Below are 18,244 nucleotides of genomic sequence, written 5' to 3' on the forward strand. Positions count from 1 at the left end.
AGGCGCCATCATCTGCCCAGCTCTTTCCGTGGGTGCTTAAGGAAGCCGATCCCCCTCCTTAATTCCTTTCCCGCCTCACAGCCCTTGAAAGGGGCGTGTTATTAGCACCTCATGCAATAAGGAGCCCTTCCAATTTATGTACACATGAATCTGTTTCTGCATCTGTGTGTTCCTTAGCAAAGGCCAAAGGCGGGAAAGAGCCTGAGAGACGAGGCGCGAGGGAACGTCTGCTATTGGCTCCAATCCTGCAGTTTATCTATGCAGGTGGATTCTTTCCTAACCAGCTGCCTTTTAATTGGAAAACACTAAACGCGCAGGTGGAGGAAGCACAGGGAAAGAGAGAACCTTCGTCCCTCATCCTCCTTCCCTATAATGACCAGGGCGGAGATGCGGGGAGACTCAGGAAGCAGGCGGCCGCGTGACACGGAGCAGCAACAGCCAATCAGAGAAAAGGAGCTCGTCTTCCTGCCCCGCCCGCCCCTGAGCCTGAATGTGCCTCTCCGCTAGCGTAGGTAAATCTTCCAATTTCTTCGGCGCAAATACTGTAGAACGTTTTTTATGGCCAGAGTTATGGTGACGGTGTTCTTGAGGAATTATCCAGGCTGTTTCTCTGTTCCTTCCTTTTTTAGTGTGATACAGAAACCAGAACAAAAACAGATCCAGCAAACCCACCCGCCCACCACGACGGGTTGGCTTGTTAAGCAGCTTGGCTTGTCAGGTGCGTCGCGATCTTAGTTCTAGCCGTGGAGTAGAAGTAAAACGCAGCAGACTCGGATTGGGGGGAGGGGAGGGATGGGAGAGTCTCCGCGTTTGGGACGCTCTAAGGCTGTATTTTTCGGAGTCAGAGGAGCCACCGTTTTCTTTCTCTGCTTAGTGAAATATAAAGGGTCGAGAGTGGGTTGCTGCAAAAAGCTGTGCAAACAAAACGCCTTCCCATTCTAAAGGGCGATGGATGGAGCCGAGCACCACCCAGTAACGCAGCTTTGAGTAGCAAGCTTTTCCCCCTTTTTCTTTAAAAAGAAAATCACGATCGTGATTGCAGTGCTTAAATCTTATGGCGTCTTGAGGATCCCTTTTTTATGTGATGGTTTTTGATCACAAGTCGCCTGCTGTGAGACACTCTGATGTAAAACTCCCACCAGGCACCTGCTTGCTCGTCGGCGCCTTTTGGCGTCTGAAATGAATTTATGCCAGCGGGTCTCTCAAGCCTTTCTTCAGGTCAAGAGTCTTAACCCTTTGTCCTCACCCCAAATGTTTAGAGGTTGGCCCGTTGGGATACTAGTGAAGGAAAAGGCACTCAAACACATGCTCAAACACTCCGCGGCTGGGTTTGGGGACTGAAAGGGGGCGGCTTACGTTATTTCGGTGATTTCTAGTACTGTATGTGCTCCGACTTTGACCCACTTCTCCCTCCCTTGCTTACACTTATTTGGGGATCAAGCACCATGAAATGAATGAGGCTAGCTGACTTCCAAGTAAGCTGCACATTACATCAGTTTAGCCCTGAGAAGCGGGGATGAGCAGCCACCCGGAGACCCAGTTCCTTATGCATGTAAAACACCTATTAAACTCAGCTTCAAGCTTCTGGCTGTTGGCTATTCCGACTCTCCTCCCCGTCATCCCCCTCCCGGTGGAAGCAACGACATGTGACGCCCCCCCCCTTTCCGCCCCCGCAGAAAACAAAAGCTGGCCACCCCCAGGAAGGGGGGGGGGGAATCGTAACTTTGTGCAACACGTGCTCGTTGCAACAGTGGCAGGGAACTCCTGGACTTGCTTGGGGCGGAATGCCTAGCCGTCTCTTCTTTGTAGTTCAGATCCCGACGAATCCTTTTTCTTTCTCTTCTAGTTTAGCGATTCTCGTCTTCACTCCCCGCTGGACAGCTTGGTACCATCGAGCAGGATCGACGCTCCCACATCTGGGGCAACAGCGAGAGGAATACATGGCCGTCGAAGAGATTCTGGAATGATGGCAAATCTCCTGCGGGAGGAGGGCGGCGGACCTTAATTTGCCCCCGCATATTAATTTCCTCTTCAGGGAAGCCTCTGCCTTCCGATGGATGGCGCCCCCTTTGCTAACCGGCAGCGCGATTGAAAACTTCCTTCCCGGCGTCCCGCCGCCTCCTCCGCCTCTTTCTTTTCCCCAGTAGGGGTCGGTTGGGAAAGGGCCCGCGCTTCCCGGGTCGTCCTTCGGAGCGCCTGCTCCACCTGCAGAGGCTGAGGCATTTCTAAGCCACACGCTGGCGAGCGCCCAGGTTCCCGAGAACGAGCCAAGAAGGACGCCAGGCGGGAGATCGGCGGAGCTGCCCGGCGCTTGGCTTACAGGTCGGCACCCGCAGGCATGGACAGCGCCTCCAGCCTGCACACCCAGCGCCAGGAAGCGCCGCCGCTACTGCTGCTGCTGCTGCTGGCGACTCTAGACCGGCTCTCGCCTCGCTGCTGCTGCTGCTGAAAGGGCGATCGCGGCTGCTGCTGCTGCTACCTCTTGGCTCGCCCCCGCCTCCCTTCTCTTTCGGATGGACGCCGCGAAGTAGCTGCTCTGCCGTGCTCCGCTCTCTCCCCCCGCAGATGCAAGCAGGGATCGCAGATTCCCTTCCCTCTCCAGTCTGGAGCTCTCCACAGAGACTTCCACAGAGCTCAGCGCTTGGAAACCTCCGGAGTGCAAGTTGCGACTCTTAAGCAATGGGCGCCGCGGTCGGAAGTCAGCCGGCTAGCGCCTTGCCACGGCGGCGCTTCTCTTAACTGCGTGGATTGGGAATATTGGGGAAACAAGTTTCCAGAGGCGGTTCGGGGAGTTGAAAGTCCGGCGTTCCAGTGAGAGCAAGCATGTCAGCAAGTAAGTGGTGGTGGGTGTTTTTTTTTTGGGGGGGGGGGTGATGCTCGCCAGGAAAAGGTTGCCTCTGGTGTGGCATTTTTTAAATAAAAAAATATTAAGATGATAATGCCGCTGTTACTCTCTCTTGGGACCTGGAAGGGGGAAGAGGGCATGGTCCCTGTACTAAATGCAGTTCTACATTTTGGATGGGTGTTCCTAGTGTGCTTTCATTTGCAAGAAGCTCTGTTGCAGTACACCATCTGTCCAGCTCTGAGAAGCACTGGAGATGCTTCTGTTTCAGTGCTGACATACCTTTGAGACCCGGTGCGGGGTCCGTGAGCACAACAGAGCTAACAGCGCAAATGTGCCTGCCTGCCGTTTTGCCATTAGTTCCCCAGGTAAATGCCAAGTCTTTTGTAAAGCAAAAAGCACATTAGTCCAGTAGTAGTTCCTTCACATGTACAAGCTGTGCTTCTGTTGATTTGTCTTGGATACATAGAGTGTGTTGTTGTTATTGGTGCTCTTCTCAAATATCTTTTTATATGCAGCCCATGTGCTGTGTGTGTGTGGTCTGTTTCTTGCCTCTGGAACTACTTACCCTTGTGAGGGTCACTGTGGAGCTGGAAATCTGTCACAAAAACGGCTGCTGAATCCTGTATGATTTCAGTTTAGTGTGTTGATAGCACAGAGTAGGTGTCTGAGTCAAATATTAAGTTTTGTGTGTGTGTTTTTTGAAACATATTCTAAGGCCTATGGAACTGTAATCATTATTATCTTGAAACTCATCAGTTGTGGCAAGCCTGTCACATTGAAAGCCCTGAGATCTCCACTTCTCCCTCTCAGCACAATTAGTGAATGGAGCCAGCCGGCTATTCTCTCTTCCTTGAGACTGCAAACTGCAATCTTTTCCACATTGCCCTTGCTTTTTGCATTCTGCTTTACCCTCAAAGATTTGCAGAGTAAGAGCCATTAAACAGATTTATAGGCAATTGTGGGCATTTGTCTACTAGCTTGATCTGTTCCAAGTGAGCACATTAAGATCAGCATGTGCAGCTATCAAAGGTGCATGTGGGGGAGGCGTGGAGGCAGAGAAGGCTTTTATTTTGGTTTGACTTGCATAAATGAACTTTGTCACATATTATGGTAAGGAGTGGGATTGCATGCAATGATATCTTGATATATGTTGCAGAAAACTAAGCTAAAATGAAATTGGCAGGTTTGTATCTGGGATGCTGCCCAGTAGTTTGATTTTTTTTATAAAAAACCCCCCAACCAACCAACCAACCAACCATAAAGCTTCCCTGTTTGATGCACTTTATTCTGGCCCGTGCTTCCAGCTTTGGGTATTTTGTGACAGCCATTATTAGTAGATACAATTAAATGTAGTTTCAGCATATTGTAGCATGATATTTTAGCTGTACATCCTAGAGAACATGGATTGTCATAAGCTCCTTGGGGCTGGCATCAATGTGCGCTTTCCTTGAGTTACTCTGTATAGTGCTATATCTGCTGATCTTGTTGGAATAAAGAGAATAATTATTTAAATACATTCATAGCAAAAGACAGAATATATAATCCATCTTTCAACCAGGTATTGTACCTGGCTGTCACCAGGTGAGGAAATAGGTCCTGTATGTTAGCTGTCTAAATGCACTTCCAGAACTGCATCAGCAAGGTTCATATTTCTCAGTCATAAGAACCTGAAGTGTTTTTAGATTGTTGGGATGATAATTTCTACCTGCTGTGATGATGACTGCATACACACTTCAGGCATACCTCATTTTATTGTGATTCACTTTCTTGTGCTTCACAAATACTGCTGCTTCTGAGGGTATATGGGTGCAGCTGTAGGGAGTCTGGCTGCTTCCAGGGGAAGGGAGCCCCCCCCCTTTCTGGCAATGGGAGTGGAGTTGCCTAGTGCTGGATGTGGGTTTCCCTCCCTCTCCCCCCTGCTGTCAGGGGAGCACGGCTTAATAGACTTCAGTACAGTGTAAATATAACTTTTAGATTCACTGAGAAATGTTTTGTGTGTAACTTGCTTTATTGTGGTGGCCTGGAAAAGAACCTGCAATGTGTAAGAGGTATGCCTGTGTACCTTTAGCACTTCCTCCTAAAAAAAGAAAAGAAAAAAGAATTTCGGGCACTGTAGTTTAGAGAGCTACGATTCCCAGCAAACCATAGAAAACAGCAGCCCAGAATTGTTTGAGAAAAAAATGTGCTTCAAAGGTATAGCATTTACACACCCTACCTGCCTGCCTGGTCTTAATGTTAATTAGAAGGGGAAGACTTGATTGGCAATGCAGTCTGCCTCTGAACTATACATATGGACTTATTGTAGTAGTTCCCCATGCAGTGGCAGAGAGGCAGTCTTTCACTAAAGTGCCTGTACAATACTGTGTACAGAACGCTAAACCTTGCCTGAAGGCTGGGATTTATTTAGAGTGCATTAGAGTGGTCCCTTTTTACAAGCAGAAATGACTTAACAGTAGCTGATGAGATAAGCAGATGATTTTTGGGAAACCAGGGGTCCTCAACCAAATCCAGACACCAAATGCATGTTTTGTTTTCTGTCCTCATATAATTCTGCAGTTTAGCCTAATACTGTCATGAGAACTAATGGACTTAATATGTGCCTTGCTTAAGTGGAGGATGGGAGGGGGTCCTACAATCTGGTGACTGATCAGCACAGTGTAGTGATTCTGGCTAGACAAACTAATGAGATGTTAATAGAATCATAAAATCATAGAGTTGGAAAGAAACCCCGAGGATCCTCTGTTTTACTAAATTACTTCAGCTACAAAAAAAGCCAAGGAAGGCATGTTGGAACATATTTTCCCCCTCTTCAAAAACCACATTCTGGCAATACTTTCGTTAGGACCACTCAAAGTTTCACAGAATAGTGACCAAGTTTTGGAGTTCACCAGAACTCTTTAGCAGGCCGGATGTTAAACAAGGGTGCGAGATGGAGGAGGAGTAACAACCTTCTCCTTTTTGTGTAACATCTAGCGGCTAGCCTGATAAAGCAATCTGGAGAAATAAGTTTATTCTCTCACTTTTTCAGCTTAAATAGTTAGATGAGTGATTCTGTTTTTGGGGTCAAAGTAGTTTTTCACATACTTTATTAAATAAGTTATTTTGTCCCACTAAAGTGCTAAGCAGAAGTAAAGGCCAATTTGTGAACAGGAAAAAAACCCCCCAGTAGCAACCACAACTGTGTTGTAGTCACTTAGAAATTGATGAAGGAACCATATTACCTCCTTTCACATTTGGCTCTTAGTGTCTTCTCATATCTGCTATTCATATGCAGGCAGGCACTAATTCAAATTATTTAATTCTGGCTACTATTTTACTATTGTAAAATGTGAAGAGGTAACTTGTAACCCTGACCGTGTCTATTCGGTTAAATTCAATAGTAAGTCCTATTGAATTTATCATAAAGAAAGCATGTTTGGATCAGCCCTAGATTTCAAAACTAGATTTCTGTTTTATAACAGAAACAAAGTTGGAAGATAGGATAGCTCTGACTTCAGCCGGAGGATGGCGGGGGGTGGGGGTGGTATGCCCTTTCAAAGTCCTCCTTTCTTCCCCCTGCATATCTACTCAGAATTAAAGGCCTGTTGAGTTAAGTGGGGCTGATTCCCAAGTAAGTATGCATATTGGATCCTCAGTCTTATTTGGCTTGTATAATTTGCTAGAATTAATGCCATTGTATTGATGATTTTGCTGTAGATGTCCCAAAAAATTCTGCTGACTTTCATTAGAGCATATTTCTGACTCTTAAGACTACAACTATATTCAATACATATCCAGGGATATTAAAAAGCTGTTTAAAAGAGAAGAGCTAAGGCTTTCTTAGGTGCACTCCAAAGCATGGAAATTGCAAGTTAAGCTGTCCATACACAATGTAGGCAGTAAAGCTATTCTACAGTCCTGCATATTGTGCTTGCTTACAATTTAGTCCTCTGCACCCACACTTCCCTGCAGTCTTTCACCTTCATTCTCTGCAAATAGAAGAACACTGAAGCTGAGGCCACAATGAGGGCAATCACCACCAAGTTTTACACTGACCTGCTTTAATTTGGTTTTGAGAGGCAACACAAGTCAGTAAGAGAATGGAGCAGGTGAATCTTGCATATATGGGAGATGGGAGAACATGTTTATTGCTGATAGACTGTCAAAATTAACATGGATGCAGTTCTCATGCTTTTCGATGCATGAGTAAACCTGTAAGCCTAATTCTTCAAATGATTTTTATATTTGAATTTTCTGGAGGCCACCAAGATGGAAGAAGGCTTGTGTACCTTATATTGATGTCCCTCAGAGCTTGCATTAAATGCTGAAAGATATGAGCTTCCCTCTCATCAGCTGAATCCCTTATTGACCCCAGTGCTTTTTGAATCACTTTTATAATCTTATATTTTGCTAGAATGTCTGTACCTGCTACATTTTATACAGAAAGGTGACTTGCAAGGAACATCTAGAGTGTGTATGGGCAGGGGAATCAGCAACTGGAATAATTTTCAAATTGTCATAAGGATTTCTTCCTCCTATGCAAAAATGGGAGATGTGGAAGCGGGCGGGGGGGGGGGAGATAGACTAATTGAAATACTTATTGAAGTAGTGTGTTAGAATATTATTCCAGCCAATGACACCGCTGCAACTCCCAGATCCTGGCTTCCAAGATGGTTATGATAATATTGCTCCCACATTTGTCTGTATTACTAGGCAACCAACACTCTTAGGACTTGATGGCCTTGTAAGAATCTTCTTCCCTCTGAGGGCTGTATTCCCTCATGGACAGCCTTATGGAGTATGTCTGCCAGTGGTGGATGGGTCCAGAGACAAAGTGTGTGGAGCAACAGATGGTGACCCTTTCCGTTGTATATTGGATACATTCCAACCAGAGACTAATTAGAGGGTTCTCCATCCTTCATTCTGGTAAAGAAGAGGCATTTTCATAGCTCAGGAGCCTGTTCCAGCCATGTAAGAGCACCCAAGGCAGTGCAGAGCAGGGTGATGGATGGGAGAGCCACAGGAACAAGCTAGAGAGGTCAGGCCTGCTCCCGACCTCTGTTTTAGGCAAGCCTTGGCCTTATGCACCTACCTACCTTCCTTCCTCTGTTCTAGTTATGAGGAAGGGATTGGAAACGTTTTTAACTAACTCACACTAAGTAGGAGCAGGCATATAAGCAGCATTGGATTTAGGGTGGTGTGGGTGGTTCCCTCGCACAGGGGACTAAGCTAAGGGGACGTAAAGTCCATTTTGGGCCACCAAATGTTGGCCTTGCACAGAGCGCTATATTACAAAGGATTACCACTGACATTGGGCCTGAGAATCACACAGACAATGATAAACCACGATAAACATGTATTGCATTTGATTGACAAGCATTGTGTGCAATGGAACTCACTTTCTCAAATCTGCTCCAGAAGGTTGAGAGGCTCCCCTTCCATAAATAGATTTAGGGGGCATGTGGAGGGAGGAAAGTGGGGAAGTTCCATTGTGCAAGGGAAAGTTATTGTGGAAATAGAATGAGTGACTTAGCACCACACTGCATGCCAGCCTTTTTTGTTCCTTCAGCACGGTGACAAGGTGTTTCTACAACACATACTCTCTCGCCCTGTAGCTCACTTTTCTCAAATATGTATTCCTGAAAAATACACATAAACAAGGACCAACTTAAATGTGAAAGAGTGGCAAAACATGTTTCAACTCATGTGAGCCTTCCATTTTCTAAAGTTTACAAAGCAGAAATTTGCAATGGAAAGTTATGGGTTTTTCAGCCATAGATTATGGAGATAGATCACCGTCCCCATATCACAGTATTAAGACTGAAAAGAAGAAGAAGAAGTGGAGGAGGAGGAGTTTGGATTTGATATTCCACTTTATCACTACCCAAAGGAGTCTCAAAGCGGCTAACATTTTCCTTTCCCTTCCTCCCACACAACAAACACTCTGTGAGGTGAGTGGAGCTGAGAGACTTCAGAGAAGTGTGACTAGCCCAAGGTCACCCAGCAGCTGCATGCGGAGGAGTGGGGAATCGAACCTGGTTCACCAGATTATGAGTCGACTGCTCTTAACCTCTACACCACACTGGCTCTCACCACACTATCAGTTCGGCCAGTTGTCCTCTAGGCTAAATTAAGAAATTATGAGTTTTAAAACAATTTAGAAATTTTATATTTGTAGCTAGAAAATAATTAGCAGATGTTGCAGAAGCATTTTATAACATGCCTTATAATAAGTCATCGTTTCATGCTTCAGTAATAAACATTCATTAGATGACAGTGAAACAAGCAGCTAGGAGGCATTGAGTGTCCACATTGTTTTAAATGAGTATATTTTTAATATCAGATTCAGCAATCTCCCAGAAGTTATTATTTCTAACTTTAGAAATGTGCATGAGATTATTGCCTATGAAACTTGACTCACGTTGCCTGAGACTGCATTTCGTTGGTATGCAATACTCTTGTCAGGCCACTTCTTGCCCTTGTTCATTTTAAGTACTTTATTTCAGTAAGGGTGATTGGAGATGAAGGGACTTATGAGTTTATAGGTGACCAAAGAGCTTGAAGCAGTACGAGGGACACAATCGAAGTCACCAAAGGAGACTAAGGGACCTGACATGACAACTGTCAGTCATGCTAGCACCATGCCATATGGTATTTCTTCCTAGAGGTGATTTCCCTTTGTGCTTTTGGGAAGTGACTATCTGGAGGTTATTTTTGATTTTGTGTTACCCGTGATTTTTAATAAAAAAAGGTAATGTGCCACATTTGTGCAACTGCAATAAACATTATTGCTTTTACCTAAGTGACCTTCACATGTTTCGGCAGTGTCTGGGAGGGCATCTTAAAATTTATTTTGTTTTATTAAAATGTTACCTGCACTTTCATAGGAAGTATATTAAGGTGGTGTGCAACATAGAAAATTTAATAAAAATTAGAAAGAACATACATAAAAACATAATAAAAAACATCAGAAAAACACAGGTTGGTTAAAAGTGAAATTTGTATTGCAAAGCCCTGTCTAAACAGCACAGTTTTCAGAATATGTCTGAAAGAAAGCAGAGATGGTCCCTGCCAAATTTCTACTGGCAGGGGGTTCTACAAGGTAGGTGCTGCCATGGTAAAGATTTGGTCCCTAGTGATGCTAACCAAACCTCAGGGGCATAGGTAGCTCCAGTTTTGCCATGTAAACTACTTCAACGGCTTTATGCTATGAAGTGGTCTATAAATAATAATATATATATATATATATATATATATATATATATATATATATATATATATATATATATATAATATATATATAATATATAATATATATATATATATATATATATATATATATAAATAACAACAACAAGAACAACTCCTCACTAGAAGATCTCGGTGATCAAGGCAGTCTGTAAGATAAAAAAAGGTAAAGGACCCCTGACAGTTAAGTCCAGTCGTGAATGACTCTGGGGTTGCGGTGCTCCTCTCGCTTTACTGACCGAGGGAGCCGACGTTTGTCCACAGACAGTTTTTCTGGGTCATGTGGCCAGCATGACTAAGCCGCTTCTGGCGAAACCAGAGCAGTGCACGGAAATACCGTTTACCTTCCCGCCGGAGCGGTACCTGTTTATCTACTTGCCCTTTGACATGCTTTTGAACTGCTAGGTTGGCAGGAGCAGGGACCGAACAATAGGAGTTCACCCCATCGTGGGGATTTGAACCGCCAACCTTCCAATCAGCAAGCCCTAGGCTCAGTGGTTTAAACCACAGTGCCACCTGCATCCCAATCTGTAAGATTCTTCATGCCAAAGTTTTTTTGGGCTTTGTGAATTAACACAAGTTATTAACCTTGAACCTAGCTGTTTGTTTGTTTGATGTTTGTTTGTCACCATGAGGGCCCTGCTAGGGATGGTAAGGCCAAGTATACATATTTTAATAAACAGGTCCCTCAGAATGTATGGCACAGGCTCTGGCATCTTCTTCGGTGCCCTAGTGTCCATGGCTCCCCATAGCCACGTTCTGAGTAATTTGGAGTTCAAGTCAAAGGAGTTAAGGAGAATTTCAGCTTTAATTACATTAAATGTGAAATCAGTTTGTTGCATATGTATGTGCCATTGTTTCATTTCAATAGAAATATTGTTTTATTATGCATTATTATCAAACAGTTGGATTGCTTTTATAGTGTTGATTAGTGGTGTTTTGTTGTTGTGTTTTTATTTTTGAATGGCATGGTTTTATCGTGAACTCCTTTGAGCATAATCGATGCATATGCAATGTATGCAGATACCTTGACTAAGAGACTAAGCAAGTGTCAATATTTTATTTTCTTTAAAATACTTTTACACTGACCTTTAAGGCAAAAAACTCCAAAACATTTAAAGTGGTGTATAAAACAGAAGAAGTTATACATATCCACAGTTAACTAAAACAACAGCATTTTTAATGGTATTATATCATCCAAAGTTTTGTACTTCATTATGTAAACGTGTGCTAAATTTTGTGAGGTTTTATTTGGGACCAAAGGGTGGGAATTGTGGGAGTGGGGAAATGGTGATCCTGCTGAATGCAATTGGAGCCAAGCATCATCTGCCCCACCTCACACTTCACTGATACCTAGATTAGCCTTGCTGAACCAGGTCCTGTGCAGATATTTTGGACTGCAGCTCCCATCATCCCCAGCCAGAATGGCCAATAGTTAGGGATGAGTGGATTTGTAGTATGAAACATCTTGTGAACATTGGGAAAGACTGCCCTAGATGAACCATGCCTAGTCTTTACCATCGTACTTCCTAGTGGAACAGAGCTGGGTCCATTTCCACCATCACCTTGCCAGCAATTTCTGGTTCAATCCACATGAATGCAATTCAAGTACAGTACATGCAACATGTAATCCACAAGCATAGATCCAGTCTATGCACACATCTCTATTCTTCAGTCATAAAGCTAGTTTTAGGTGTATCCATTTATCCCTTGATGGCGGAGTATTCACTACTGCTCTTAAAGATTAATTAAAATTTTCTTTTTTTACAGTTTTATTTCCATTGGGGTTTATTGATGTAGATGTGTACTTTTGTTTTGATACACTGGTTAGACATTCAGGCTAAGAATCTCTCTCTCTCTCTCTCTCTCTCTCTCACACACACACACCCACACACACCCACACCCACACCCACACCCACACCCACACACACACACACACTTGCCTGCAAGCTAGACCATAGCGTATGTACTAAGGCAAGATTTAGTGTTATTAAACTTTTATTAGTGTTTAACTTGTAATAGGTTTATCAGAAAAGTGTCAAAATGCATTATGGACTGGAAAATGATGTGCCACTTGCTATAACCAGCAAGTTCAGAAGTAGATAGATTTTGAAATTTGTGTGAATCTATTACTTGACTTTTAAAATTATAGTGTACTTTAATTCTATTCCCTCCAGCAAATAATTGAATTTAAGCTTTAAAAGCCTTGCGACATCATGTGAGGAAGCCTGACCCTATTTTTTCTTTGACTGGTCTTGAAAAATCTCATTTCCTTTCTCTTGCTCCCGCTCTCCTTCCTTCAATGAATTTGGAGTCTTACTTTTCATGTTTCAGGTATGTAAGTGGCATGTAATGCTAACAGATATTTAGGAAACGACTTTCTGATAAATTCATGGTTATTTTTTAGGAAGATGTGTGCATACTTTTGCTGGTCATACTATCATACAAACAACTATATCTTGCAGGATCTGATAATTAAATCAGCTGATGTCTCAGTTCTAGCTAGGCACATCCTCTACATTTCAGCTCCCTTCTCATTCTTTTCCATCTGTAAAAGATGGTACCACCTGGGGAAGCTATACTGTGTGGGTGGGTCTGTGGGAGAGCTGGTGATCTTCCAGGTAATCATACCCCAAGTTGTTCAGGGCTTTTTTTCTACAAAGTACCAAAACCTATGTCCAAAATTTTATGGACATAGCCAGGATTCGGCTGTTGGAAACTGTTTCCAGGCGAAAATTGCTAAATGTCTGGGAAAAACTGGACATATGGCAACCCATGTCAGCAGTGTAGATTTTGGCGAATTTGCTTAAAAATAGCTCAGACCAGTAGTTTGAAAAACATACGTTATAAAATAAATTTACATATCAAAATAAATGTTCGCCTGGGTAGGCTGGCTCAGACAAAAAAAGTTTTTAAGCATTGTGTAGCTTAAACAACTCACATCCTCAATGCCACTATCAAGAGCTCATATAATGTCTGTTCCACACTTGCAAGGAACTGATCCTTTGGGTGGGAAGCAGGGAGTTTCAAAGTGCATCAGTTCCTTGCAAGTGTGGAATAGACATGTGAACTCTTGATAGTGGCATTGAGGATGTGATTTAAGCCACAGAATGCTGACAAAGATTTACTTTGGGAGCTCACTTAAATCTGTTTGCCTTTTGTGCCCAACATATCTGCTCTATTTTTCAGTAGAATGTTTTTCCCATTAAGTGTCTAAATTGGGCCATTGTGCACAGTCTTTCAGAAGTTCACAGTCTCACATTTTGGTCAGGGTGTGCATCCCAGAGCAGTTTTGCTGATAACAGAGTGAAAGATTTATTTATGTGATGGTGCACATACTGCACTAAAGTATTTTAAAATATGTTAAGTGCCAGGTATGCCTGTTGTACTGCACTAATACACCAAGCTATTTTGGAGCTAATCTGTTGCAGCCTTGGGCAAGATTTTACTTTTGATCTTCTGTTGGCTATGCATATACCATTGGCTAATTTACTGAAACTAGTGTGGTTCATCTGGCTCACATATTAATCACATGGTGGTGGGTTTTCTTCTTTGTGACTGTAATGTATGCATTATTGGCTAAATATCTGGCACGTGATTATCTGGTGAGCTCCCTTCCAGTCATTGACCAGACAACATACGCTTAGCAAGGTTACTATATCATATACCTTCATGTCTAGAACATAGCTCAATCCTGGGTTCTGTACATGTAGATATCTAGGATAAGTTAGCATAGGTTCCAGGACAGAGGCTTGAACCCCACGACTTCTCTCCATCAATAAAGTCCTTGGAGAGTTGACATCTATAGCAGAGGGGGTTTGCCTCCAAACGTCCCTGTGTTGACCTCAGTAGCAAAACACTTTGCTCAACTTTAAGAATTAAACTAGTGCTCCCTTTTGCATCCCGCCCCCATCACACTGAAAATTAAAGTAGTAGTTTGACGTGGTGAGGGGGTATCTTAGGATAATAGAATTTTAGAGTTGAAAGGGATGCAAAGGGTCATCTAGTCCAATGCAGGAATCTTCATTTTTAAAATTATATTTAGAACAGGTTATAAACTGCTTCATAAAAAAATCCCTAAGCAGAGTACACAAAACATAGTTTTATAGAGTTTTCACACAGCAGTGTAAAAGTCTTTCATTAGTAAAACGTTGGTGCGGGAAGAACAACTTTTAAAGGGTTGTATGGAATATATTGTTGCTTGTCTGTCACCTGTGATTTATGTGTGTCTGTTGCCTGGCTCTGCTTTCTTTGATTCCCAGTGTCAAAAGAACTGATGCAACTTTTTCTAGTCTGGATGAATAAACTTGCCTAACAAAAGCAAAAATAAGAAAACCTTTTATTCTACAAATATAAGCCAATTATACTGTAACAGGTCAAATTTTCTCCCTACAGTTTTTCTTGGGAGAATTGTTAATAGGTGCTAAGGCTTAGAGCCCTCAGTGGTTCTTGAACTGGTGATGTGAGGAATCTCAGGCTGTTGCGGGCTTTGGATTACCCTCTCAGGAACCAAGTCTTGCAATAAAATATTTGCCTTTCAAGTGCATATTTAAAATTACAGGTCAGTTTTAAAACAATGCTGTATTAGGGCTTATCTCTTTATTGCCTCTGTTTCAGAATTTTTTTTTATGAGAGTCTGTTGGCATGGAGTGGGGCCTTCTTTGTGTGAGAGACAGTGAGTGGGCTGCTGTAGGTGAAAAACAGGGTGGGAGCTAAGACCATTTTTAATCCATTTGAATGTCTTGTGTTTAGTTTTTACCTAAACCTTTGGTTAAACTGGAATTGTTTAAAGCTTATTATAGAAGTGTTAAATTGTTTCTTGGACCTCTTTATCTGATTCCATATCCTCTGCTGACTTACTCAAGGGTGGGAGGAACATTGGGGAAGGGGGATAACAGGTGGTGGAGAGCTCTTGTTCCAAGACGAGGGACCCAGGAGAATAATGCACAGTGGGGGATCATAGGAGATGTAGTCCAACTTCAAGTTATGAAGCTGCACGGAACAAAGGTTTTTTTTTGTTTTGTTTTCTGGCTTAACAGTGAAGGGGAGCAGTGGCTAAATTATTTTAGGTGTTTCCTTGAGTCCTTTGCGGGTTTGGTTGCAACAGTCTCAAGATCCTGAGTCTCTTTCCTGGGTGATCAGCAGTGGTGAACAATGCCTATAAAGCTGAGAGACAGGGGTATATACAGTGTAAGTATTTTAGCAGAAATAAAGATTAGTTAGGGAAATCCCTTTGCCATAGCTGCTCATTTAGCTTTTCTTAAATGTGTCTTTGCTCTGAACTATGTTATTTCAATGTCTTCAACATTTCCTGAAATCTTACATCTCTGAATTAAAGCTTTGGTTTTTTTTTTTTAAATGGAAATGAATTCATAGATGAAATGAATAAATAATAGTGTATTTCTGACTGATAGTTTTCCAATTACATGTTTCAACTGTTTAGATGCAGTTAATAGCCTGGAACTGTTTGAGTTTGCAGTTTTGTATGGACTTGTGCACAGAAGAGAATTTTATATACAATAAAGTATACATGGTGATTTAAAAAATGAGTACTAGTCTTTCCTCTAGTTAAACATATGGCTGTCACAAACCACAACTGAATGTTTTGACCTCTAGCAGGATTTGCCAACTGGCTGAAGCTCAGTGGTACAGAAGACATCCCTACATCTGCTTTTTTGAGCCTAATCATGTGTGTCATGATTATTGTTACATAAACACATAGATGTGGATTGATTTAGTATCAAGTTAAGGTCAATTTCACCTTTAGAATCACATGTTTTGAATATTAAATCAAAGAGTCCAGCTCTTCTGCGATATTTTTGAGACTGTAGAAAGGTGCTTCAGGGTTTTGGCCTGGGCCCATTGTTATTCTACATCTTTATAAACAACTTGAATGAGGGAATTGAAGGGATGCTCATCAAATTTTCAGGTGACACCAAACTGGGAGGGGTAACTAATGCCACAGGAACCAGAATCAGGATTCAAGATAAACTTATCAGATTGGAGAACTGGATCCAAACTACCAAAATGAATGTCAATAAGGGCTGCACTTAGGCAGCAAGAAGCGGCCGCACAAATATAAGATGAGGGACACCTGGCTTGCCAGTAGTATATGTGAAAAGGATCTAGGGGTTTTAGTAGACCACAAGATGAACATAAGTTGGTTTTACTTTTGGTGGCTATATAAGAAGGTACTGATGTCTATCTCTAAGTAGATGCAAGTTACATCTAAGCAATGATATGAAGTAATTTGCTTCAATTGGCTTGCTAAACCATGTGAGCCAATGGTTCTCAAACCCTCAGTGTGTTAGGTACTTCCCCTGCATGTGAAGACATGCTCTGGTGGATTAAGCAGATGAGACCAATAGTGGGTCCAGTGGTCAAGATGCAGTTACTGCACATGCTGTAGAGGGAAATGAGGGGCAGATGAGGCTCATCAACCTGGGAAGATAGCCCCTCTAGGTGAAGGAAAACAGAGTTTTCCTAAATCTCCATTGCATTGTGGCTATACTCATTTGTGAGAAAGCCTTTGAAAGTAAACCCTGAGGAGCAGTCCATACCTGCTGCATTGTGGGACATCTTCATGAGAAGGAAAGGCTAAGGAGTAAACCCTACAAAAATTTGGAGTGGAATCCCTAAGATAGTGTCTTGTAGGCCGCCTCCTAGCAACTCCTTCAGCCAAGCTGATGCCAAATGTATTACTCTGCTTTCCTTTTGACCACATCTGTGAGGGCAAGAAGGTTTTCTCTCTTTTTGTCACCTGGGCAGCCCAGGTCCTGTGCAGGCTTGCCCTCTGGAGAGGTCACTTTGATGCTGTTAATGCAGCAAAAACAATGCAGGAGGCAGTGGATGCAAGTTGCCGGTTTCTGCAGCCACAGCAGACACTGTGATTCTCCAGTGAAATAACTTGACCCTCAGAGGCACACTCCATTGTCTCTTGAGATAAATGGAGGACAACAACAAACTTCCAAGTTTGTTGCCATCTCAGTATAGCTCTGTGAAATAAGTTGTAGGGGTGGCGTCTCATCTACAAAGGCCACATAGAATTACTCCTGAAGATGCAGAGCTGGCTCCAGATTTTGCGAGCCTTTGGGCAAAGTACCACTGATGGGCCATCTTAACTTGGAAAATGTCATATCTTCCAACTCCAGCTTGATCTCCTAAGCTTCCTGATATATGCTAGGTCTTGGAGAGTCAGAAATAGGAATCTGTTCACTAAGGAAATGCTTTAAGTCCAATTGCCAACTTTTTTGGCAGCCTGTGTTTTGCAATCTGTGCTGCATCATTTCACATCCGTAACTGATTAGAATGCTGTGATGTTGTTTGTATTTTCTTATTTGCTTGCATCCATTATTCCCAGCAGCTCATTCATTTAATTTGCCTCTCAGCTTTTCCAACTGTTTGAAGACAAGCTATCTTAAAATAATAGGTTGAAAAGTCACAAGGTAAATGATAGGAATGCATAGATGTCTCTGGTGTGTAAAGATGCCAAAATGTGGCCAGAATGGCTATGCACTACCTCCAGTTTTAGAGGCAATATGCTTCTGAATAACACTTGCTGGGAATCACAAGTGGGACAAGCACTGTTGCACTGAGGTCCTCCTTACAGGCTTCCCATAGGCATCTGGCTGGCAATTGTGAGAACAGGATGCTGGACTAGATGCACTTTGGCCTGATTCAGCAGGGTTGTCATTCTCTTCTTAGATGGAGTGGAGAAAGATGTTCTGAGTTTCACAATAGTCTGCTCTTGATTGAGGCGGCATTCACATGGCAGTTTTCTGTTTTCCTCATGTTCCCTTAACTGTTAATTTCTGCATTCTGTTCGAGCTCTCACATAAAAGCAACTTTCAGAAATATAGCATAATGACATACAACTAGGGTGCTCGTTTCTATGTTTGCTTCCAGAAATAAAAAAAATTGTTGGCAAATAACATGGAAATGCGTGCTATATCCAGCTATATTTCTAGAAGTGACTTTTACATTGTGTGAAATCTCAAACAGAATGTGGATGCTAACAGGGAAACATCAGGAAAATGGAATAAACTGCAGTGTGAATGCTGCCTGAATGTTAAGCATCATTACAGAGAAAATTCTATAGGTTTCAAAAATCAGTATGTATCTGAAATACATGAAAGTTCTTAAATTTTGTCCTGAAACCTTCGAGGTGAAAAA

General features: G+C 42.6%; 1 protein-coding gene across 4 annotated transcripts in view; it reads left to right on the forward strand.

The window, feature by feature from the left end:
• The first annotated feature begins 219 nt into the window (after positions 1-219).
• Positions 220-18,244, forward strand: part of SNTG1 (syntrophin gamma 1) — a 222,100-nt gene continuing 204,075 nt past the window's right edge. For 2 of the 4 annotated variants that reach the window (XM_083622994.1, XM_083622997.1), the window contains exon 1: positions 1,692-2,833. The gene's annotated coding sequence lies outside the window, so the exon portion shown is untranslated. The other 2 variants (XM_083622996.1, XM_083622995.1) reach the window with 2 other exon arrangements.

This window comes from Podarcis filfolensis, assembly GCF_964270895.1.
Source record: "Podarcis filfolensis genome assembly, chromosome: 7".
Taxonomy (NCBI): domain Eukaryota; kingdom Metazoa; phylum Chordata; class Lepidosauria; order Squamata; family Lacertidae; genus Podarcis; species Podarcis filfolensis.